This window comes from Triticum urartu, chromosome 3 (assembly GCF_003073215.2).
Source record: "Triticum urartu cultivar G1812 chromosome 3, Tu2.1, whole genome shotgun sequence".
Lineage (NCBI taxonomy): Eukaryota > Viridiplantae > Streptophyta > Magnoliopsida > Poales > Poaceae > Triticum > Triticum urartu.
This window is the reverse complement of record NC_053024.1, coordinates 656721120-656747334: the sequence shown is the minus strand read 5'-3', so window position 1 is coordinate 656747334 and position 26215 is coordinate 656721120. Positions and strand designations below refer to the sequence as shown.

General features: G+C 50.0%; 1 pseudogene; it reads right to left on the bottom strand.

Moving 5' to 3' along the window:
- LOC125547118 overlaps nucleotides 1-26215 on the bottom strand; it is an 88875-nt pseudogene that overhangs the window by 35707 nt on the left and 26953 nt on the right.

The following is a 26215-nucleotide window of genomic DNA, read 5'->3' as shown; positions in this document are numbered from 1 at the left end:
AGGATAGCATCATGTCCTGGTTGGAGAGTGTTCGGTAAGGAATTGTCAAGCATACAAGTAGTGTGAGGAAACACAATTATGTCATTTAAGGGAGATTGGGCCTAATCTCAATTGGAAATAAATTATCAGTCTGATGTGTTTTAGGGCTCTACGCGACTTGTTCCTAGTCGGTTGACTAATAACAGTGTCTACTGCTATTGCTAATTAAACGTGATTGCCTTGCAAAGACACATATCCTAGAGTGCACGAACACACCATATACCCTGACAAGCAAAAAAATATATTTGTAGTTCTTTGCAGATGTTCACAATACCATGGCACATGTTTCGAATTCCCACGAGAATGGTATCCTTTACTACCAAGGATGCAGATTAAAAGTTTGTTCACTATGAGTCAAGCATTTACTAAATCGTTGCGCAAAAATTGTATTTACTGATAACCCCGTGAAGTAGTTCGGACAGAATCACCAAAATGCCGTTTAGGAGGAAGGGTCAGGTGTTGATACTCCACCACGCCTAGAATGGCTGGATCAGCTCAATCCATCGCCGGGAGGTGGATGCGGTGGAAATTTCTCATGGTCAGCCTCCTACGACAGGTAGCACTTCTTCTGAAATCGGATTGAGGCCTCTATGCATTTCTTGCAGAAGATGTGGCCGCAGATAGTAGACGATGCATCGACCAGCTCATTGATGCAGACTGGGCAGGTGAATTTTTGTTCCCTTGTGGAGATCCTTCACAGGTGCCGGGCGTCCCTGCGCCACCTTGGGCTGTAGTGTTTAGCAGAGCTTTAGGGATACATATAGTAACAATAATATTTCGTATATGTAAAGCAGTAGCACAGTCTAGAGTTATTACAGAGAATCTGTTGGCTTCACGTGTATCCAGATTGTGTGTTAACAGGTTGTTGTTGGACGCTCCAGAAAGATCATGTCGTGTAGGGTTTATTCCTAGTGAAAGCATTGTGTTCACATGCCCATCAGAAGCTCCTTCTAGAAAAAAAAATGCAAGACATACGAAGTTAATAAACGGGAAACATGGTCCTCCCAAGACTTAATAGTCTATGTGTAATTGGAAAATTCAGATATGAATATGGGTAAATTGTTCCGGTAATACATCATTCAGGTTAGCATTTTACTTGGAGCTTTTTTTTATCACATAATAGCTACTTAGTGGATGCATGTCTTCATTCTGAACACAGATGCTGGACTAAAAAACAGTGGTGTTTGTTACAAGATAAGTTGATTTTTATCCAGTATAGTGCGCTGCTGGCTTCCTAGGCTAGAAGTCCCACACTAATGTCTACATATCCAACTAATCTCAGTCATAAATCATATTTTAATCCAACGACTTACATTGCCGCAATGGTGAGTCGTTGAATATGTCTAACATGCAATTAATATCATACCAAATATCAATATCGGCATAAATTTACATCATAATTGGTGCACAATTAATATCTACCTAATATTAACGTGCAACTAATATCATATCTATTATTAATGTGCATTAAATGTACACATTTACTACTAGCCTTAATAAGGATATGCATGGGCAAGATCTCAGTAAATCTATCTATACCTGGCAGTGAGGTATCCATGTTGGCGTTGTGCAGAACCATGTCTGCAGTAAAGGAGAAAGTGCCAACATTGCCCATCACATAAGATATTCTAGAATTTTCACTCGCACCTTCATGATATTGGATGTCAGATTCATCGCCCCATAGCCAGGGGAAGATGCTATCTGTCTTAACGATTGTTAATTTTGTCGGTATTGTCGGTTCTGAGCCATGTAGGTCTTGATAGCAAACATCATTGTTGGCTACATTGGTCGCCTCGTCATGTTATAGTACTTCATCTGCCCAAACAACAAGAGATATCTACAACACACATGGTTAATTAAATGGTAATATTTGATATCTTGCTCGGAAATGGACTTGGTTGCCTGAAAACCAAAGGTCCAAAAAAGAAGGAAAGAGAGGAACACCTTGTTTGGGTATTTTCTAAACAAGATTTCCTCGAGCCGGCTCGCGAGCGCCCGGAGGCGCGGCCGCCAAAGAGGCAGCAATTGCAACGTTAGCAAAAACTTGAATCTTTGAATTAATATCAGATTCAGATCATTAGCTTTGATAGAGTAGAAGATATCTTTTTGTAACTGTTACAGGGATTCAACCGCAGCCCTTAAATATGCAATATTTATATGAAAACCCTGTGAAGGTTCAGGTACGTAGTCCACGGTTGATCACCTTTGATGATAAGTATTTGTTGGGAATGATACAAGGCAGAGTGATAAACGTGATACTGTTGTTGAGTAGATCACTGGATACGACTACTTCGCGTTCCAGTTTTTCTCGAAATACTCTAATCTACGCAATCGCGGTTGGAGCAGAGAAAAGCAGTAAGAGCTTACATCTTCTCTCGGGCGTTGTCCCGAGCCTCACAAACTGGGGATCGGCCGCGGCGGCAAGGCCCACCACATCCTGCATCTGCGGTTGCCACGGCCGCATCCCGCCGGAGCCGCCAACGCCAAGGCCAGCGCTGCCAGCCTGATTAGCTCACCTGGGACTTGGAGGTGGCCGGAGACGAAGAAAGGGGACTTTGACCAATGGCTTACTGGACTTGACTACCTGAGGGGATCAATATATAGCCAGCGGGTGCCTGGCGAGCACCGTGCTCCCCGTTCTATATCTAACCGGACCACACGTAATTACTTCCTGCCAGGGAATGAGAGAATCGCCCTACGGCCGATGACACGCGTCAGAATACAGCTGGTTGATATGCGTGGTGCTTGCATTATTCCTAGATTTATTTCACGATTTTCGGCGATGCGCTTTCAGTGGGAGGAGACGTTCCAGTCAACGACGAGACGCCTACGGTAACTTCGTAAATCCCAAGATGATATGCCAGTTCGGTTTTTCGGAGGTGCTCATAGGTGTAGGGTGTGCGTGTGTACATTCATAGGGATGAGTGTATGCACATGTATATGAGCGCTTGTATCTGTACTGATGTTAAAAAAATACAGCTAGTATGCGTGAGCTTCGCCTCTCTTGGTTTTGGGTTTCCCTCCTATCTATATTGGACGTTCACCACCAATTTGAAAAAAGATTGGGATTTTTTATTTTTTCTTCGCAAGAAATCCAAGGCCATACAAACTAAAATTGTCCAGCTCTTACAAGACCAACTTTACAAAATTAGAAAACAAAACACATATTCGTGAGTATATCACCGCCATCTTCCTCTTGCATTGATCAGCGGTGTGCCGCCAAGGTGACATTGTTGAGACAAACAATCATCTTGACCATAGGAAAGAAATTGATCCAAATCCAAGACAAGGATGAGTAGGGAAAAATTGGTAGCTTCGTGGCATCAAAAGGAGAAGGAACAAATCCAAGATCTGGGTAAAAATTGCGTCAAGTTAAAATACACTCACTCTCCTCCAGGTGGGACACATCCCACAACCCTAAGATCGCCCTCCATGTCACCAAGAAGCTGTCTACGAGGGAGCAGACAAGGAAGAAGAAGTAGGAGAATGACAATGCCGCCTCTAGCACGACCCTAGGATCGGCGCTAATGGCACCATCTCCACCACGCCATCACAACATCGTTGTCATCGCCTCTGCCATTTCATTCATGGGCACCAATGCCTCCATGGTACCTTTCATGTTAAATTTTGTAATCCACTCATATAGTAGTGTCATGCCTCCCTGAATACAGTAAAAATTTGGAAGAAAATTGTAGTCATTTTCTTGTAAATAAAGTTCAGCCACCTCATATATATCAGAGATGCGATGGCCGATTGATGACCCAATCAATCAATCTATCACTTTTACATTTATCTTTTTATCTCTCCTTTGTTTTATTCTTCTCCGTTCTTCTTTGTCCTTCATGTTCGGTGGCAGTGATCCACAAGACCCTACGGGTGTTCAGGTCGACCTAGGGCATCCCATAGCAAGTGCTCCCTCGTGGGGTCCCTACCAGGCATGTGGGGTTTCGGGTCCTCAAAAGATCTCATCGGCATATCTTGTGTATCCGGCGAGACTCCTCAGGCGACGTTGGCTTGCTTATCATGCTCGACGACGGGGTACACATTGACATGTTTGTGTGCAACTAGAAAGTCAATTAGCTTAGTAGCAAGTAAGCTTAGCTTTAATTTGTCAATAATAAAGTTGTGGACTGCAGATCTGTTCTGCCCAGCCCAGGTAGGATGAGAAGGTGCCCAAGCCCAAGGCGTAAATTGTTAGAGTCCATATTTGGACTGGAGCAAGGGAAATATTCTTATTTAATTACGAGAAATTTGATTGGTATATTTACTAACGAGGATGGAACATTTACTCCAATTTGGTGCTTTGCCGAGAAGTGTCACAAGAAATATAAGGATATGTGCAAAAATGGAGGCCTCATTATTATCTGCCCTACCGCAAACAATCGAGTAATTCCCAAACATCGAAAAATGTATGGGGGGCGGGCAGAGGGCAAGTTGGATACCTTCCAAATGATTAGAATTAAAGGCTTCTTGTAGATAAAGTGACAGTTCATTGACTACAAGAGTGAAAAGATAAGGCGACAACGAACAACCTTGTCGGATACCTTCGAGCCCCGAAAGTAGTGAAAAGGTTGGGCATTAATGTTAACGACAAATGAGACATATGTCATGCATTTGAAAATTAAGTTTATGAAATGACAATGCAACCCTTTCAAGTCCAAGTCAGCCGGCCACACCTCCACCAGCACATCGACGTATTTCCATGCCATTGCCAATGGTCTCAGTAGGCGTTGCACCATTGCAATGCTTTGGGATGGACCTAGGTTGCTCCATGACAAGGTTGACATCCAAACTCATGTCGACGACATCTACAAAGATTAGTTTTAGGGACAACCTAGGGGAGGGGTGGGGTTGCACCCGGACACATGGACCGGTGCCAACAAGGTTTCGGAAGCCGAGAATACCCTCATCCTCCTCCCTTACACGAAAAATGATGTTGAAGCTGCTATATTGTCCATGCGGCCGGATTCAGCACCTGGTCCGATGGTTTGCATGTATGGTTCTTTTTGGAATTTTGGAGTGCCGTCAAAGGGGCGGTGTCGGTGTCAAAACCGGCGGATTTCGGGTAGGGGGTCCCGAACTGTGCGTCTAAGGTGGATGGTAACAGGAGGCAGGGGACACGATGTTTTACCCAGATTCGGGCCCTCTTGATAGAGGTAAAACCCTACGTCCTGCTTGATTGTTCTTGATGATATGAGTATTACATGAGTAGATTTACGACGAGATCAGAGAGGCTAAACCCTAGAAGCTAGCCTATGGTATGATTGTATGTTGTCCTACGGACTAAAATCCTCTGGTTTATATAGACACTGGAGGAGGCTAGGGTTACACAAGGTCGGTTACAAAGGAGGAGATATCCATATCCGTATTGCCTAGCTTGCCTTCCACGCCAAGTAGAGTCCCATCCGGACACGGGACGAAGTCTTCAATCTTGTATCTTCATAGTCCAACAGTCCGGCCAAAGGATATAGTCCGGCTGTCCGGAGACCCCCTAATCTAGGGCTCCCTCAGTAGCCCCTGAACCAGACTTCAATGACGACGAGTCCGGCGCGCAGTGTTGTCTTCGGCATTGCAAGGCGGGTTCCTCCTCCGAATACACCATGGAAGAGTTTGAATGCAAGGATAGTGTCCGACCCTGTAAAATTAATTCCACTTTCCACCGTAGAGAGAATAATACTTCCATAAATCCAATCTGCTGACATGTTTTGATAGTATGACATCACTTCATGGCCCGGTTATTATTCGAACCGCTTTTTCTCAACCAGCTCCGCACATAATGTGAGGCGGTTTTCTCGATACGTCTTGTCAAAGCAGAGATCGTGTTCCCCTTATCACGGGATTCTCATCAATACGGACGTGGGTAACCCAACCGCGCCATCAATTACGGCGCCTGGGGAATAAGTGGTTTTGCGAGGCAAGTGGGGAGACTCATGGGTTCCTCCGCCCTTATAAAAGGGACAAAGATCTACTTTTTTCACCCACGCCTTCTTCCTTCTCGCTTTCCCATTCCCGCACACTCGAGCTCTAGCACCCAAGCTCGCGCCCTTCTTCTCAAACTACTCCAAGCATGTCTGGAGCAAGAGGCAAGTGGATGGCTTCCTCTGTCACGGAGGAAGACATCAAAAAGTTACGGGAGGCCGGATACCTAGCTGCGAATATCGCGCACCGGCTGCCGAATGCGGGGCAGGTCGTTCCGACGCCCGAACCCCATGAGAGGGTAGTTTTTCTCACCCACTTTGTCCGCGGACTAGGATTTCCACTCCAGCCGTTCGTCCGCGGGCTCATGTTCTACTACGGGCTGGATTTTCATGATCTGGCCCCCAACTTCATCCTCAACATCTCGGCGTTTATCGTCGTGTGCGAGGCCTTCCTCCGCATCAAGCCCCATTTCGGCCTGTGGCTGAAGACTTCTAATGTCAAACCGAAGGTGGTGGTCGGCCAGCAGGCGGAGTGCGGAGGAGCCATAGTGGGCAAGATGCCAAACGTCACCTGGCTCGAAGGCTCCTATGTGGAGACCATAAAGGGATGGCAATCGAGGTGGTTCTACATCACCGAGCCGCGCGACACCAACTGGGTGGCGGCCCCCAAATTTTGATCCGGAATCCCCACGCGGCTCACCTCCTGGAAAGAGAAGGGCCTGTCCTGGGGTTCTTCGGCAGAGCTAACCGGACTCCAAACCTGTATCCAGAACATGATGAACAGGAAAATTAAACTTGTCAACGTTGTCCAGGTTATGCTCGTCCGCCGGATCCTTCCGTGCCAACGACGGGCATTCAATTTGTGGGAGTTCAACTCGGCCAAGCACTAGATGCTGCGAGAGCTCTAGGACACGACGCACAAAGACGTCTGGAGGGTGCTGTTCAAGAGCGCCGAGATCCCTCCCCCTCTCACCGAAGACCGCGGACTCAGCGCAAAGCGCCATGCCGGTCCGGTAAGCATTTATATTTCTCGGGGTATTTATTTGCCCAGGTATAGTTATGGGTAGGATCTAAGCTCCCATGTCACTAACAGGACTGGTTAAAGATGGCAGAGCAACTTGATTGCCCAGCACCCCTGCCCGAAGATCTGGCAAACGCTCTTCTGGCGAAGATGCTGACCCCGGCACCTTACGAGGTGCCGGAAAAGACGGCCAAGAAGAAGGCCACGGGGACCCGAAAGGGTCTCCGGCGCAAGATGGTTCTGTCAGACTCATCATCCGATGAGTCCAACGCGCACTCCTCCCACGGAAACGAGGAGGAGGAGAAAAGTTCTCCCCCCTAGCCCGGGGAGACAAGAAAAGGAAGGCCGACCCATCCGAGGAGACCGAAGGGTCCAAGAAACGAAAGACCCTCCCTCCGGACTGTGCCACGACGGCCGCCGACAATGTGACGAGTGGCTACCCAGGGACAAGCCCCTGGTGAAATCGTATGTGTCCGGACACCATAGTATTTCATGGTACGTTTTATTGTACTGCCCTTGCTCATGTCGAACCCGATTACGCAATCCAGCCCGAGCTCATCTCGACGTATCCTCGTCGAGCGGCTCTTTGAGCTCGTCGGATATGAACAGAGGTTCTCCTCCGACGGCTTCCACCCCTCGCCCTATGGACAACGCCGACGTGGTGTCTCAAGAGGCACCGTCCCAAGGGGAGGCGGTCCTGGGGGCGCCTCACGGCGACCTCCCGGACCCTGGGTACCAAGGGAGCGAGGCTCCTACGGGCTTCGAGTTCGGGCCAGAGCCGGACACTGCGCCAGAACCCTCGATGGTTCCGGACTCCAGCAGGCCGTCCCCCATTAAGGGGGCCAACCATCCGTGCCGGTGTCCTCTGTCCAACCAGAGGCACCGGACAACTTGCTGGAAGCGCTTCACAGCGCCTCCATCGGTGAAGAACACCGCACTATCATGAGTGCGGTGGTTAAGAAGGTTCAATCCGCCAAGAACAGGCTGACCCAAGCTTGCGCCAGCCTCCTAACAGGCTTTGAGGTAAGCATTCAAAATATAAAAATATTACTGCATAGATAGTAGCCCCTGATGCTCTGTTCGGCGTTCGTGAAGAATAACCGAATAGAGTATCAAATGATAACTCAAGAGTCTAATCAGAGTATGTCTATGTGTATGTGCAGGCTTCCCTGCTAGCCGCTGCCACACATACTGCGGAGGTCTCTGCGCTGAAGCAGGCCCTGAAGCGGTCCGAGGACGAGCTCGGCCTTACCAAGGGGCAGCTCGAAGAGAGCAAAGGTAAGATATACCCCATTTTATATAGTTAAAAAGAAGTACTGTGCAAAGTAATAGGATCATCATGAATTTGTCAGGGGCCATGACCGAGGTGGAGACCCTGAGGAAGGCGTTGTCCGTGGCCGAAGACAAAGCGGCCAAAGAAGGTATTGAGCGGGAGAAACAAGAAGCCCGAGTGGGCGAGGTGCAGCAAGAGCTCGAGGCTCTTGCCAAGAAGCACGAGTCCTTGGAGCTTGACTCCAAGACGCGGAAGTCCGAGCTCACGCAGGCGCTTGAATGCGTCCGGAGCGCCAAGGCTGAAGCCCACAAGGCCCTCCAGGAGATTGATGCGGCAAAGAAGATAGCAGGGGGTAAGGCATTCAATATGCAAAGCAAGCATGTGAAGGAGACTTTCCTTGTTCTTACCTGAGTTCGGAGCTCTCTAGGAGGGTTTGCAGATCTTCCCCGCAGCGTGCTGGATGCCGCTGAGTTCTGGTCTCACTATACTGGTACCGAACACCCCGTGGCCTTGAGCGACCAGCTGAAGCAGTTGGCCGAACATCACAAGGCGGCCGAACAGGCCATGAGGGGCCTTATAGTACGGATGTGGCCTGGCGAGCCCCTGTCCGATAGCTACTTCGGTCTGGTGCGACGGCCTGCCCACGGCTTGAGGTCATCAAGTGGTCCGTCTGCATCGAAGGTGCGCGCAGGGCTTTTGCCCTGGCGAAGGTGGACTGGGCGAAGCTGGACATCGTGAATCTTGTGAAGGAGGGGCCGCCGGAGGGCAAGGAGCATCTCTGCCCCGAGAATTATTATGAGGGTCTCCTGGAGGGATCCCGCCTAGTGGCAGATGAGTGTGCCAAGGATGTAATTTTTGAATGAACATGCTCAGGTGATCCTGTAATGTGAAACGAGTTCATTTGCGCCATGCGACGCTTTATTAATTTAAAATATTACCTTTTGTGCGGCCGTTCATAAAATTTGAGAGTTGGCTAGTCATCGGCTTCTGCCCCCATGTAACTAGTACCAGGGTGTTCGGGATAAACCTGAACACTCTTTACCCCAATTTTGGGTCCTCCAAGGGAGGTGTTCAGCACAACGAACCAGGCAATCGGACTATAATGTTTTATCACTCTCACTTAGCCATAGAAGTCTATGATTTTAAATTTTTGGCGAAGCCCCTGGTATTCGGAGGGCCGAATTTGGGGCGCTATACATGCCTAAGCAGGACAAGGCCGACTCCTCGCCCGAAGCGGAAAAAAGTCTTTAAGGACTTGAGACCTCTCGAACAGCGACTAGTCTCTCGCCTTATCATGACAGTCAGTTTTTGGCTTTCTCTACTGAGGTGCTCGTCCGGAAGAACCGGGACACAATCGTAGTAGTTCTCCCACCGCTACCTTAGCCGATATAGCGGAACATAAGGTACCAAAGTATGGGAGCCGGGCAACCCAACATTTGACCCAAGACATGATTCGGAGCTGACACATATAATGCTATAAGTTCGGGGTGCCGCACTGTCGAAAGTGTTCGGACTTCTTGCACCATATTACGGGGTGAACGAGAGCCCCTGGCATACTGACCGTACCCGAGCACGCAGGCGCGGAATGTCGTAAATGGACATATAAGAAAAAGAGAAAAACATAAATAATGCAATTACAGATTAATAATATGCATTGTTATTTGAATAATACGTCGAAGCGCACTGATACAAATAGTGCAATAAGCATAAAGTAGGGCACTTTGAAATGTCCTATCCAAGGCAAGCTACGCAATAATAGTGAAAAGCGGGTATATCAAGTATTACTAGAGACCACCTGGCGGTTCCCGTGTTTATCTTAGCTTCTTGCCGCCTTGGTTGTCGCTTCCGGAATGTGTCCGGCCGTTGAACTGCTGGAAAGGCCCTCCGAAGAGTTAGGCCCGGAAAGAGAAAAGGAATGTCAAAGGTATACAGCCCCTGGTGTGGTTAAGCCACAATGCGGGGCGTGTCCTGATTGTGCCCCCGCCTATGTCCATGGTATTTTCAATGTGTAGTTATGTACGCGCGGCACAAATTTCGTCGCTGCACGGGGACTGGGACGGGGGCCGAATTGCTAGGCGAGCGCAGATCGCGCCAGGCGATCCTGTTGCAGATTATTCCAGACTCGCTTGAAGGTGTCGGGGGGCTGTAACACCGAATGAGTGGTCTGTCTAAACAGGCTGCTTTATGCCTCTGCTGCAAGGGCCGCAGTGTGCTCTTCTGTACGGAGCGAGCATTCTGTGTTTCTATTTATTGTTATGACCCCGCGAGGACCTGGCATCTTGAGCTTGAGGTATGCATAATGCGGCACTGCATTGAATTTTGCAAATGTTGTCCATCTGAGCAGTGCATGATAGCCATTGCGAAATGAGACGATGTCGAAGATTAGCTCTTCGCTTCGGAAGTTATCCGGTGATCCGAAGATCGCTTCCAGTGTGATTGAGCCTGTGCAATGGGCCTCTACACCTGGGATGACACCTTTAAAGGTGGTTTTGCTGGGTGTGATCCTTGAGGGATCGATACCCATTTTTTGCACCATATCCTGATAAAGCAGGTTCAGGATGCTGCCGCCGTCCATAAGGACTCGATTGAGATGAAATCCGTCAATGATGGGGTCTAGGACCAGTGCGGCAGATCCGCCATCACGAATGCTAGTGGGGTGGTCCCTGCGATCGAAGGTGATCGGACAAGCAGAACATGGGTTGAACTTTGGGGCGACGGGCTCCATCTCGTAGACGTCCCTTAGTGCATGCTTCCGCTCCCTCTTGGGAATGTGGGTTGCGTATATCATGTTTACTGTCTTTACTTGTGGGGGAAACCCCTTCTGTCCCCCTGGGTTCGGCGGTCGGGGCTCCTCCTCGTCATCGCTATGCAGCCCCTTGTCCTTGCTTTAGGCATTTAACTTGCCGGCCTGCTTGAACACCCAGCCTTCTCTGTTGGTGTGATTGGCTAGCTTTTCAGGGGTGCCATCGATTTGACACGAGCGATCCAGTATGCGATCCATACTGGACGGAGCCGGAGTATTTCTTTTGAATGGCTTTTTCTGCTGACCAGATCTAGAGCCTTTGAATCCGGCGTTGACTGTCGTATCTTTGGTGTCATCGCTGTTATTGCGGCGCTTTGGTTTATTACGATGCTGCCTACCATTAACGTCTTTGGTATCCGAGGTATCCGGATTCCTTGATGTGTTGTTGCTGTGAGCCAGCCAGCTGTCCTCGCCCGCGCAAAAGCGGGTCATGAGTGTTGTGAGGGCTGCCATAGATTTCGGCTTCTCCTAGCCGAGGTGGCGGGCGAGCCACTCGTCGCGGATGTTATGTTTGAATGGCGCTAGGGCTTCTGCATCCGGAGAGTCTACGATTTGATTTTTCTAGGTCAGGAACCGTGTCCAGAATTGTCTGGCCGATTCCCCTGGCTGCTGGGTTATGTGGCTCAAGTCATCAGCATCCGGCGGTCGCACATAAGTGCCCTGGAAGTTGTCAAGAAATGCATCTTCCAAATCCTCCCAACTACCGACGGAATCTGCTAGCAAGCTATTCATCCATTGCCGAGCTGGTCCTTTGAGTTTTAGTGGGAGGTACTTGAGGGCATGTAGATCGTCACCGCGAGCCATGTGGATGTGAAGGAGGAAATCCTCAATCCATACAGCGGGATCTGTTGTGCTGTCATATGATTCGATGTTTACGGGTTTGAAACCCTCTGGGAATTCATGATTCATAACTTCATCAGTGAAGCATAGGGGGTGTGCAGCGCCTCTGGGCCGGGCTATATCACGAGGCAGTTCGTATGAGTCTTGTCTTCTGTATTCGGCCCGACCAGATTTACTCTTGGTGTATCCGACGCGACGATCATCGTCCCATGTGGGCGCACGTGTTCGTGTCCCGTATATTGACCTTGTGATTTTTATCTTGCTGTCCAAGATGTCTCGCAGGTCCTCTGTGTTGCCCCAGGTCTTAGTACCTTTGACTGAGTGGCGATGGGGTGCGGGCTGAACTTTGGGCTGAAACGCCTCTCTGGCTCGGCCGCATAGTGGCCGGTCAGCCGCATTGTACACTGGTGAATGAAGTTTGAATGCTTCCTCCTCGAGGTGAGGTAGCAACCTGTGTTTTGGACAACTCTTGGACAGGCGCTCGAGTTCATGCTCGTTGGCCGCAAGGACTTCGGTCCACCTGTCTACTAGCAAGTCTTGATCAGCTTGAAGCTGTTGCTGTTTTTTCTTTAGGCTATTTGCCGTGGCCATAAGCCGGCGCTTGAAGCGCCCTTGCTCGACGAGGTCCTCAGGCACGATAAATTCGTCATCGCCGAGGCTCGCCTCGTCTTCAGAGAGAGGCATGTAATTGTCCTCCTCTGGTTCTCCATCTGCTGCCTGCTCTGGAGGGCTAGCTTGTTCGTCCTCCAGCTATTCGCCATGCTGGAGGGGATTGTTGTTGTCTTCGGCGCTATCCGGAGTGTTATTATCTCCTGTACCGGTATCACTGCTCTTACTGTGGCGGGACTTAGAGCGGCGCCGCTGACGTTGGCACTTGGGTTGCTTCTTGGAGGGGTCATCCTCCGCTTTCTCCTCGCCATTGGCTTCTTTGGGGGCATATATATATATCATATGATGAGGTGGCAGTCCAGTGCCCCGAGGGCGATGGATCCTGTTCGTCTCCGGCTTCGTCGTCCATACCGTCGAAGTCTTTGGAGCCGAAGTCGAGCATGTTGGTTAAGTCGTCGACAGTGGCTACTAAGTGGGTGGTGGGTGAGCAGCGAATTTCTTTGTCGTCCGCATCCCATTCTAGCCGGACATAGTTCGGCCAAGGTTCTCCTGACAGGGAAAGAGACCTTAATGAATTTAGCACATCTCCAAAAGGTGAGTGTTGAAAGATGTCCGCGGAGGTGAACTCCAGGATCGGTGCCCAGTCGAATTCGACGGGCACGGATATGAGCGGCTCGGAGTCCGTGGCCGAGGATGAATCCAGTGGTTCGGCAACACGGCTCTCGTAAGGGGTGAAGTCAGCATCAGGCTCTATCGCCACTCAGAGTGCGGCCTCCATGGCGGGGTCCATCCCTCCGCTTTCAGATGGGGCGACTTGCTCTAGATTAAAGGCAGGAGTAGCTGCGAATGCAATCTCCCGAACACTGTCCGACGGTAGAGTTACATCTTGCTCGTCGTGACTGCGCAGCGCGTCCGTCGAAGATCAAATCTCCGTGGATATCGGCCATGTAGTTCAAGTTCCCAAATCTGACCTGATGGCCAGGGGCGTAGCTCTCAATCTGCTCCAGATGGCCAAGCGAATTGGCCCGCAGTGCAAAGTCGCCGAATATGAAGATCTGTCTGGGGAGGAAAGCCTCACCCTGGACCGCATCGCTAGCGATGATTGAAGGAGCCATCAAATCTTATGGTGACGACACAGTTGAACTGTCAATGAAAGCACCAATGTCGGTGTCAAAACCGGCGGATCTCGGGTAGGGGGTCCCGAACTATGCGTCTAAGGCGGATGGTAACAGGAGGTAGGGGACATGATGTATTACCTAGGTTTGGGCCTCTTGATAGAGGTAAAACCCTACATCCTGCTTGATTGTTCTTGATGATATGAGTATTACAAGAGTAGATCTACCACGAGATCAGAGAGGCTAAACCCTAGAACCTAGCCTATGGTATGATTGTATGTTGTCCTACGGACTAAAATCCTCCGGTTTATATAGACACCGGAGGAGGCTAGGGTTACACAAGGTCGGTTACAAAGGAGGAGATATCCATATCCGTATTGCCTAGCTTGCCTTCCACGCCAAGTAGAGTCCCATCCGGACACGGGACAAAGTCTTCAATCTTGTATCTTCATAGTCCAACAGTCCGACAAAATGATATAGTCCGGCTATCCAAAGACCCCCTAATCTAGGACTCCCTCATGTGGTGATGGACATTTTCCAGGATTTCTATGCCGGAGTGCTTAACGCCTCATGTTTGAACTATCATGTCGTGATGTTAATCCCAAAGGTAGTGGGAGCGAAGGATATCTCATAGTTCAGGCCGAGCACGGTTATTAACGTGATCTTTCATATCCTAGCTAAGGAGCATGCCACTAGATGGCTCCTATTATGACTAGGATTATCCATCTGAACCAATCAACCTTTATCCATGGCCCATTTATTAAGAACATTGTGGATGCATTTTTGTACCTTTAGGCAAGTTCAATCTCTTTTTTAAATGTAGCAGGTTCAATCACTGAGCTACCAGCTTGTGTGTGCTTGTCTGCGCGCTTGTTGGGGGGGGGGGGTCAAACGTAGACATTTTTTGGCTGGCAATTGTGAGGCAATAGCCCCACAGTACTTTATTAAACTCGACCCATAGAATACAAAAGGTTTTGGTAAGTAAAGTTAGACTACTTACCTATGGTCCTATGTACATAATTAAATGCTGGATTACATAATTACAAGGAGACTTCTAGGGCAAAGAATTAATCCAAAGTAACAACAAAGGCTTTAAACTAGGCTTGAATCTGTGGGATAGGAAGGTAATGTCATGGTTGAAATTCCTCCTCCATGCTGCAAAGGTAGGCCTCTCATTTCTGAAGATTCTTCCATTCCTCAACAACCAGACATTCCAAGCAGCTAGATAAACAACCTCTTTGAAGAAAGCTTGGCACTCCGAAGGAGACAAACAAGCTAGCCACTGAATTTGCAAATAATTCCAGACACTTGAGCTGAATTGACAGGTATAAAATAGATGATCTCTGTCCTCATGTGCTTGAGCATGACACAAGGGGCAAGTGTTGTCCTCCTGAGGCGATCTCCAATGCCTCCTAACCAGCAAATCTCTGGTGTTGAGCCTATCATTAAGCATTAACCATGCAAAAACCTTGATTTTCATTGTGGATCTATTTTCCCAAATCCATTTGGCCGACATATCAGTAGGAAGGTGGGCATGTATCATTGCATAGTAACTCTTGGCAGAAAATTTTCCTTTGCCTGGGGTCCATGACAAAGAATCATTGATGCTGTCATCAATATTCATGTCAAGCAGGCCATTCTGAACAGTGATCATTTCCTCCATTGCTTCTGGTGACAAGGGCGGATGGAATAGCTTAGACATATCAAGAGTGTTGAGAATATCTCTAAGGAGTCCTGGACTAAGGGGTCCTCGGGTGTCCGATCTATTGGATATGGGCCGGACTGATGGGCCGTAAAGATACAAAGACCGAAGACTCCACCCGTGTCCGGATAGGACTCCCGTTGGCGTGGAAGGCAAGCTTGGCGACCAACTATGAAGATTCCTTTCTCTGTAACCAACCTTGTGTAACCCTAGAAGCCTCCTGTGCCTATATAAACCGGTAGGCTAGGTCCGTAGATAGATCCTCATAATCATAGTCAGGCTAGACTTTTAGGGTTTAGTCATTACGATCTCGTGGTAGATCAACTATTGTAATACTCGTATTCATGAAGATCAATCAAGCAGGAAGTAGGGTATTACCTCCATAGAGAGGGCCCGAACTTGGGTAAACATTGTGTCCCCCGTCTCCTGTTACCATTTATCCTAGACGCACAGTTCGGGACCCCCTACCCGAGATCCGCCGGTTTTGACACCGACATTGGTGCTTTCATTGAGAGTTCCACTGTGCCGTCCTTAAAAGGTTTGATGGCTCCTTCAATCATCTACAACGATGCTTTCCAAGGGGAAGTCTTCCTCCCCGGATAGATCTTCGTGTTCGGCGGCTTCGCACTGCGGGCCAACTTTCTTGGCCATTTGGAGCAGATCGAAAGCTACGCCCCTGGCCACTAGGTCAGATTTGGAAGCTTGAACTACGTCACAGATATCCATGGGGACTTGATCTTCGACAGATTCGAGACCACGGCAGCCGCTCCCAGCCACCAGGATGAACATGACTTAGATCTGTCATTGGGCCATACCCAGGAAATTGCACCTGAAACCGCTCTGGCCTTAGATCCGGAGCAGGTCGTGCCATCCGAGGACAGGAAGCTCAACCCCGCCACGGAAGCCGCAGACTCCACGGTGTCACCGGAACACAGACCTAACTTCCGGTAATGCCTGTGTCACCGGAACATCAAACTCGTTTATGGTTATAAATTCCGAACTATGCGCGTCCGCGCATATCAAGCATGATCGGTCATCGATTGCTGAGTTCAGCGCCGCGGACATCTTCCGGCACTCGCCTTTGGGAGACGTGCTAAACTCGTTAAGAGCATTATCTTTAGCGGGAGGCTCACAGCCGAATTGTGTCCAGTTTGAACTGGAGGCTGATGATGGAGAATTTCACTTCCCACCCACCGCCCACTTCATAGCCACTGTCGAAGACCTAACTGACATGCTCGATTACGGCTCCGACGACATCGACGATATGGACGACAATGCAGGAGAAGAAGAGGCCCAGAACCCGCCGTTCACCGGACGCTGGACGGCCACTTCCTCATATGATGTATACATGGTGGATGCACCATAGGAGAATAGCGGCGATGACAAGGAAGATCTAGTTGAGGATAAACCTCCCGAGAAACAATCGAAGCGCCGGCGTCAGTGGCACTGCTCTAAGTCACGCCGCAGTAAAGACAGCAACACCGGCACAGGAGAAGATAACACTCCGGAAGGTGCCGAATACAACGAAGACCCCGTTGACGCAGCTGTTGAACAGGATGAATAGGAAGAGGGGCAGGATAGCCCTGGTAAACAGGCCACGCACGAAGACTCGAAGGACAATAATTGCCTTACGCTCTCCGAGGATGAGGCGAGGCTCGACATTGAGGATTTCATCATGCCTGAGGAACCTCTTGAGTAGGAGCGCTTCAAGCGCCAGCTAATAGACACTGCAAGGAGCCTGAAAAAGAAGCAGCAGCAGCTTCAAGATGACCAAGATCTGCTCAACGATAAATGGACCGATGTCCTAGTAGCCGAAGAATACGGCCTCAAGCGCCCAGCCAAAATCTACTCGAAGCGCAAATTGCTACCTCAGTTCGACGACGAGGTGCTGGAACACATTCCACCATCGCGCAATGCGGCTGACCAACCACCATGTGGTCGGGATAAAACGACAACTCAGGCCGAACACCAGCCCGCCCTACCTCATCGCAAAGGCGGAGGTAAATCAGCTCGCGGTCATACATATGACCTTCGACAGGACCTGAACAATAAAGCAGGACATACCAGATCGATCTACGGATTGCGAGGACATGCCGCGACACAAGACGATGGCCACCTATTCGGACGTGACAAACCTTGTCATGCGCGGGCTGAAAACCACAGATGGACTCCATCAGAGCTACGTCGCGATACAGCCAGATATAGAGGCGCCGCACACCATCATTGCTTTATCGACGAAGTTATGGAACATGAATTCCCAGAAGGGTTCAAACCCGTGAATATAGAATCATATGATGGAACCATAGACCCCGCGATATAGATTGAAGACTTCATTCTCTATATTCATGTGGCCCGCGGCGACGACCTTCATGGAATTAAATACCTCCCCCTAAAACTCAAAGGACCAGCCCGGCACTGGTTGAACAGCCTGCCCGAAAATTCCATCGGCAGTTGGGAGGACTTAGAAGAAGACTTTCTTGACAACTTCCAAGGTACATATGTTCGACCTCCGGACGCTGATGACTTAAGCCATATAGTTCAACATCATGGAGAGTCCGCCAGGAAATTCTGGACTAGGTTCTTAACTAAAAAGAACCAGATCATCGACTGTTTGGACGTCGAAGCCCTATCGGCCTTTAAACACAGCATCTGCGACGAATGGCTTGCTCGCCACCTCGGCCAAGAGAAACCAAAGTCCATGGAGGCCCTCACGGCCCTCATGACCCACTTTTGTTCGGGTTAGGATAGTTGGCTGGCCCGTAGCAAGAACAATGCAAACGACGTCGGAACCCCCGAAGCTAAAAATAGCAACAACAAGTCTCGACGCAACAGATACAAGCGTCGAAACAACAATGACAACACCGAGGATACGACGGTCAATGCCAGATTCAGCGGCTCTATGTCCGGTCAGCGGAAGAAGCCATTCAAAAAGAACTATTCGGGCCCATCTAGTTTGGACCGCATACTTCATCGTCCGTGCCAGATTCATGGTACCCCAGAAAAACCACCCAATCATACCAATAGAGATTGTTGGGTTTTTAAACAGGTCGGCAAGTTAAATGCTAAAAACAAGGATAAGGGATCGCAAAGCGAAGACGACGACAAGGAGCCCCGACCGCTGAACACAGGGGGACAGAAGAAGTTTTCCCCTCAGGTCAAAACGGTGAACATGATATACGCTACCCACATTCCCAAGAGGGAGCTCAAGCGCGCACCCAGGGACGTCTACGCGATAGAGCCAGTCGCCCCAAAATTTAATCCATGATCGTCATGCCCGATCACTTTTGATCGGCTAGATCATCCGACCAGTATCCGTCACGGTGGTTCAGCCACACTGGTCCTGGACGCAATAATTGATGGGTTCCACCTGACGCGAGTCTTGATGGACGGTGGTAGCAGCCTCAACTTGCTCTATCAGGATACAATGCGCAAAATGGGCATTACCCCATCACGGATCAAACCCACAAAGACTACCTTTAAAGGAGTCATACCAGGCATAGAGGCCCGTTGTACAGGCTCAATCACACTAGAGGTTGTCTTCGGATCTCCGGACAACTTCCAAAGCGAGGAGTTAATCTTCGCCATCGTCCCCTTTTGCAGCGGCTACCACGCATTGCTCGGTCGAACCGCATTTGCTCGATTCAACGCGGTGCCGCACTATGCTTATCTCAAGCTCAATATGCTCGGACCAAGCGGCGTCATAACAGTCAATGGAAACACGGAACGCTCCCTCCGTACCGAGGAGCACACCGTTGCCTTAGCGGCAGAGGTACAGGGCGGCCTTTTCAAGCAGAACCTCAATTCGGCGGCCGATCCCCCGGACACTGTCAAGAGAGTCCGAACCATTCTGTAGAAGGATAGCTCGGCTCGTCAAGAGCTCGACTAGCAATTTGGCCTCCGTCCCAGTCCTGACCAAGTGGCGGCAACTGTACGGCGCGTACATAATTACGCACTAAAAGTACCATGGACACGGATGGAGGCATAATCAGCTTGTGATCTGCAATACGGCTCGACCACCCCGCACACACATAATTTCACTATTTCCTTTTTTCTTTCTTCTTTTTTCTATTTTTCAGAGGCCTTTTCTGGCGGCTTGACCATCGATTCTTTTCGAAGGATAAAAACACCAAGGTGACAAGAAGCATGGATGTACTGGGAATCTTTAGGTGGTTTCTTTAACAATTCCTTTACCTGTTTTTCAGGACCCACACGCAGCTCTCCCTTGGTTAAGGCATAGTAAATAGCCTTGTGCTTATTGCATTACTTGTATAAACGCGCTTTAATGCACCAATGAAATTATAATAGAAATAGTTTGTAGGCCAAATTTTACGGCTCTAGCTTACCACTTGTTCTTCTTTTGCTTCCTTTTTGTCTTTTCTTTTTTGGTAACTTTATCAGATAACACCAGTACACTCTGGTGCGTTCCAATTTTCCAGGGGTTTCATAGCGCCCCACAACATGGCAACAAAAGTCCGAACATTTTTATAGTATAGTTCGGTACCCTGAATTTAGCACTATATGCATTGGCTCCGAATCATGTCTTTGCTCAATAGTTAGCTTGCCCGGATCCTGTGCTTACTACCTTACATTCCGCTGTATCGGCTAGGGTAGTAAAGGGAGAACTACTGTGATTGTGCCCTCGTTTACCCAAGTGAGCACCTCAGTAGAGAAATGCGAAAACTGACTATCATGATGCGGCAAGAGCCGGTCAGTTCTTCGGAGGTCTCAAATCCTTAGAGATTTTTTCCGCATTACGCGAGGGATTGGTACTCACCCGATCAAGTGTTTATGGCATCCTAGTCCGGATACTAGGGGTTGCGCCTGTATTTCTATTGTCAAACTCCTATGGCTAAGTGAGGGTGCTAAAGCCACATAGTCTGATTGCCTGGTTCTTCATGCTAAACACCTCCTTCAAGGACCAAACAACTGGATCAAGAGTGTTTAGATTACATCCCGAACACCCCTGTATTTCCTACATGGGGTAAGAAGCCGACGACTGGCCAACTCTCAGATTTCAAATAACACGGCCGCACAAGAGGAGTTTTTTTTACCAAAACTTTATATTACATAACAATTTTGTCTCATAATACAAGGCAAAGACTACATGGATGTGTTCATTCGAAAATAATGTCTTGCGAACATTGCGTTGCTACAATGCGAGACCCCTCCAAGACATCTGCAAAATACCGCTCGGGAGTGCGGTGCTCCTTGCCCTCTGGCAGCCCCTCGGCCGTCAGCTTGACGGCGTCCATCTTCGCCCACCACACCTTGACGCGGGCAAAGGCCATGCGCGCACCTTCAATGCATTTTGATCGCTTGACGACGTCCAGCCGAGGACAGGCGTTCACCAGCCGCTTCACAAGCCCGAAGTAGCTGTCAAGCATAGCTTCGACAGGCCATAGCCGGATTATAAAATCCTTCATGGCCAGTTTGGCCACCCTATGCAGCTCAACCAACTGTTTTAGCTGATCGGTGAAGGGCACAGGATGCTCTGGCGCAAGGTATTGCGACCAGAACAGTTTCTCCGTTGCGCTCCCTTCTTCGGCTCAAAAGAATTCCGCGGCATCGGACACACTACGCGGCAGATCTGCAAATGCCCCTCGAGAACTCCGAATCCGGGTTAGTAGGAAATCTTTCTTCTTCACATACTTGCTTTGCATACTAAATGCCTTACCCGCTGCGATCTTCTTGGCCTCTTGGATCTCCTGGAGGGCACCCTGGGCTTCAACCCGGGGCGCTTCCGCGCTGTGGCGAGCCTTTGAGAGTTCGGCTTCTCGAGCCGAAACATCACCCTGCAAGGCCTTGTACTTCTTCATAGCATCTTGGAGCTCTTGCTGGACCTCGTTTAGCCTAGCCTTCAGCTTCTTACGAGTGGTCTGCTCCTTGACAGTTTTCCCATTGGCTTCGGCTAGGGCCTTTTTAAGGGCCACGACCTCGGCCGTCGCTCCTACACATATCATGACACTACATTCAATATACATCATTTATTCTTTTCGAATACATAGCGAGTCAATACATACCTTGCTAGTCTTCCAGCTACTTCCTCGCCTGGCCGAGCTCCTCTTCGGCCCGCTTCAGTGTTTGCTTTAGTCCAGAGACTTCGGCAGTGTGAGAGGTTGCGGCTAGCAGCGACGCCTACTTATTCACATCAGACACAGTTTGGTTAGTTTCTTGTGAAATTTAATTGATCCTCTGTCCGGCTTTTCTTTTCGAACACCGGATAGTGTCTCAGGGACTACTGTCTATATTGGGATTTTCCCTATTATGTTGCTCACCTCAAAACCTATTAGCAGGCCGCTAGAGGCTTCCGTCAGTCCACTCTTGACAGACTGAACCTTCTCAATCACCATACCCATAAGGATACAGTGTTCTTCCAAAATTGAAGCGCCCCGTAGCGCTTCCAGTAGATTATCCGGTGCCTCTAGTTGGACAGAGGTCATCGGTGGGACAGGCACAACCCCTTATTTTGAAGGAGGTTGTTCGCCAGATTCTGGAGCCGCATGGATATCTGGAATCGTATTTGGTCGGGGGCCAAACTGATTGAGGCCCCTAGTCGCCAAGGGGATCTTCTCCCCCATGTGTCCAGAAGTCGAGGTCTTGCCTCCTGGCGCCACCATGACGGCCTCCTGAACCTTTCCCTGGACTGGGAAGGTCCTTTGGGACAGCACCTCGTCGTCTCCCTTGGCCTTGGGAGAGTGAGCGGCCGGCGGTGTCTCGCTTGCCATTGCCTTTGAATCCAACGAGCCTCTTGATGAGGATCGCTGGGAGTTGTCGTGGGATGGACTGCAATAACATGATTAAACCATATAAAATACCATAAGGTGGAGAGGCAGGATAAATAGACGTGTGCGGGTTCTTAGTACTCACGATGCAACTAGGGGCTTGTTTCGGGGGCGTCGCTCTGGACTGCTGTCGACGTCCCACGTGGAGCTGTCCACGAGAGGGCCTTTCCCCTTCTTGGGCGCCTTCGCCTCTAGATTTGTGGAGGCCGCCCTCTTCTTCCTCCCCCCATCAGGGGGAGAGTCTCTCTCCTCCTCCTCCTCATCGTTGTCGTCCTCGGCGGCAGAGGAGCAGGTCTTGTCCTCGGACATCACGTCTGAAGCGCCCTTGCGGCGGGGGCCACGCCAGACCCCCTTGGCCTTCCCCTTGGCCTTCTTCTCTAGCGCTGTATAGGGCGCCCGCACCAGCATCTTCGCCATGCGTGGTATGATTGGTTCCTCGGGTAGCGGAGCCGGACACCGAATCTGCTTCGCCCTCTCCATCTGAGGGAGTCCTGGATTAGGAGGTCTCCGGACAGCCGAACTATATCCTTTGGCCGGACTGTTGGACTATGAAGTTACAAGATTGAAGACTTCGTCCCGTGTCCGGATGGGACTCTCCTTGGCGTGGAAGGCAAGCTAGGAAATATGGATATGGCGATCTCCTCCCTTGTAACTGACTCTTTGTAACCCTAGCCCCCTCTGGTGTCTATATAAACCGGAGGGTTTAGTCTGTAGGACAACAGACAATCATACCATAGGCTAGCTACTAGGGTTTAGCCTCTACGATCTCGTGGTAGATCAACTCTTGTAATACTCATATCATCAAGAACAATCAAGCAGGACATAGGGTATTACCTCCATCAAGAGGGCCCGAACCTGGGTAAACATCGTGTCCCCTGCCTCCTGTTACCATCCACCTTAGACACACAGTTCGGGACCGCCTACCTGAGATCCGCCGGTTTTGACACGGACATTGGTGCTTTCATTGAGAGTTCCACTGTGCCGTCACCGTAAGGCTTGATGGCTCCTTCGATCATCAGTAACAATGCGGTCCAGGATGAGGTTTTCCTCCTCGGATAGATCTTCGTATTCGGTGGCTTTGCACTTCGGGCCAATTCGCTTGGCCATCTGGAGCAGATCGAGAGCTACGCCCCTGGCCATCAGGTCCGGTTCGGAAACTTAAACTACACTGCCGACATCCGCGGAGACTTGATCTTCAACGGATTCGAGCCCATGCCAGGTGTGCCGCACAGTCACGATGAGCATGACATAACTCTGCCGTCGGACAGTATTTGGGAGATCGCATCAGCAACTACTCCGGCCGTTAATTCGGAGAAAATTGCGCCATCCAAGAGCGGAGTGATAGACCCCGCCATGGAGGCTGCACTCTCAGTGGCGATAGAGCCGGATACTGACTTCACCCCTTACGAGAGCCGTCTCGTCGAACCACTGGATTCGTCTTCGGCCATGGATTCCGAGCCGCCTACATCCGTGCCCATCGAATATGACTAGGCGTCGATCATGGAGTTCAGCTCCGTGGATATTTTTCAGCACTCGCCTTTCGTCGATGTGCTAAATTCATTAAGGTCTCTCTCCTTGTCGGGGGAGCCTTCGCTGAACTATGTCCGACAAGAATGGGATGCGGATGACGAATAAATTCGCTGCCCACCCGCCACCCACTTAGTAGCCACTGTCGATGATTTAACTGACATGCTTGACTTTGACTCCGAAGACATCAACGGTATGGACGACGATGTAGGAGAAGAATAGGAACCACCGCCCACAGGGCACTGGACCGCCACCTCATCATATGATATATACATGGTGGACACCCCCAAAGAAGGAAATGGCGACGAGACAGTGGAGGATGACCCCTCCAAGAAGCAACCCAAGCGCCGATGTCAGCGGTGCCGCTCTAAGTCCCGCCACAGCAAAAGTAGTGATACCGGCACAAGAGATAATAAAACTCCAGATAGTGCCGAAGACAACCACAACCCCCTCCAGTACGATGTAGAGCGGTAGGATGAACAAGCTAGCCCTCTAGAGCAGGCGGCAGATGGAGAACCAGAAGAGGACAATTACATGCCTCTCTCCGAAGACGAGGTGAGCCTCGACGACGAAGAATTCATCGTGCCTGAGGATCCCATCGAGCAGGAGCGCTTCAAGCGTCGTCTTATGGCCACAACAAATAGCCTGAAGAAAAAGCAACAAAAGCTTTAGGCTAATCAAGACTTGCTAGCAGACAGATGGACCGAAGTCCTTGCGACCGAGGAATACGAACTCGAGCGCCCCTCCAAGAGTTACCCAAAACGCAGGTTGCTATCTCACCTCGAGGAGGAAGCATTGAAACCTCATTCACCAGTGTACGATGCGGCTTACCGGCCACCGCGTGGCCAAGCCAGAGAGGCGTTTCAGGCGCCCCCCCCCCCCCCCCCCCCCCCCGCCACTCAATCAAAAATACCAAGGCCCGGGGCAACACAAAGGACCTGCGAGACGTATTGGACAGCAGGGCAAAACTTGCAAGGTTAATATACGGGTCACGGGCACGCGCGCCAACACGGGACGATGATCGTCGCGCCGGATACACCAAAGGTAAATCCGGCCGGGCCAAATACAGCAGACAATACTCATATGAACTGCGACATGATATAGCCCGGCATAGAGGCGCCGCACACCCCCTCTTCTTCACTGATGAAGTTATGGATCATGAATTCCCGAAGGGTTTTAAACCCGTTAATATCGAATCGTATGATGGTACAACAGATCCCGCTGATCGAAGATTTCCTCCTACACATCCACATGGCTCGCAGTGACGATCTACATGCCATCAAGTACCTCCCACTAAAACTCAAAGGACCAGCTCGGCATTGGCTGAATAGCTTTCCAGCAGACTCCGTCGGTAGTTGGGAGGATTTGGAAGATGCATTCCTTGACAACTTCCAGGGCACTTATGTGCGACCCCCGGATGCTAATGACTTGAGCCATATAACTCAGCAGCCAGGGGAATCCACCAGGCAATTCTGAACACGGTTCCTAACTAAGAAAAACCAAATTGTCGACTGTCCGGATGCAAAGGCCCTAGCGGCATTCAAGCATAACATCCGTGATGAGTGGCTTGCCCGCCACCTTGGCCGGGAGAAGCCGAAGTCTATGGCAGCCCTCACGACACTCATGACCCGCTTTTGCACGGGCGAGGATAGCTGGTTGGCTCGCAGAAACAACACATCAAGTAATCCGGGTACTTCGGATATCAAAGATGCCAATGGCAGACCACGTCGTAACAGACCAAAGCGCCACAACAACGGTGATAACACAGATGACACGACAGTCAATGCTGGATTCAGAGGCTCTAGATCCGGTCAGCGGAAAAAGCCATTTAAAAGAAGTACTCCAGCTCCGTGCAGTTTGGATCGCATACTGGATCACTCGTGTCAAATCCACGACACCCCCGACAAGCCAGCCAATCACACCAACAGAGAATGCTGGGTGTTCAAGCAGGCTGGCAAGTTAAATGTCGAAAGCAAGGATAAGGGGCTGCATGGTGATGACGACGAGGATCCCCGGCCGCCGAACACGGGAGGACAGAAGGGGTTCCCCCCACAAGTGAAGACGGTGAACATGATATACGCAATCCACATTCCCAAGAGGGAGCGGAAGCATGCACTAAGGGACGTCTATGCGATGGAGCCCGTCGCCCCAAAGTTCAACCCATGGTCTGCTTGTCCGATCACCTTTGATCGCAGGGATGACCCGACTAGTATCCGTCATGGCGGATCCGCTGCACTGGTCTTAGAACCCATCATAGATGGATTTCACCTCACTCGAGTCCTTATGGGCGGCGGTAGCAGCCTGAACCTGCTCTATCATGATACAGTGCGAAAAACGGGTATCGATCCCTCGAGGATGAAACCCACCAAAACCACCTTTAAGGGCATCATCCCACGTGTAGAGGCCCATTGCACGGGCTCAATCACATTGGAAGTGTCTTCGGATCACCGGACAACTTTCGAAGCGAGGAGTTAATCTTCGATATCGTCCTGTTTCGCAGTGGCTATCACGCACTGCTTGGACGAACAGCATTTGCAAAATTCAATGCAGTACCGCATTACGCATACCTCAAGCTCAAGATGCCAG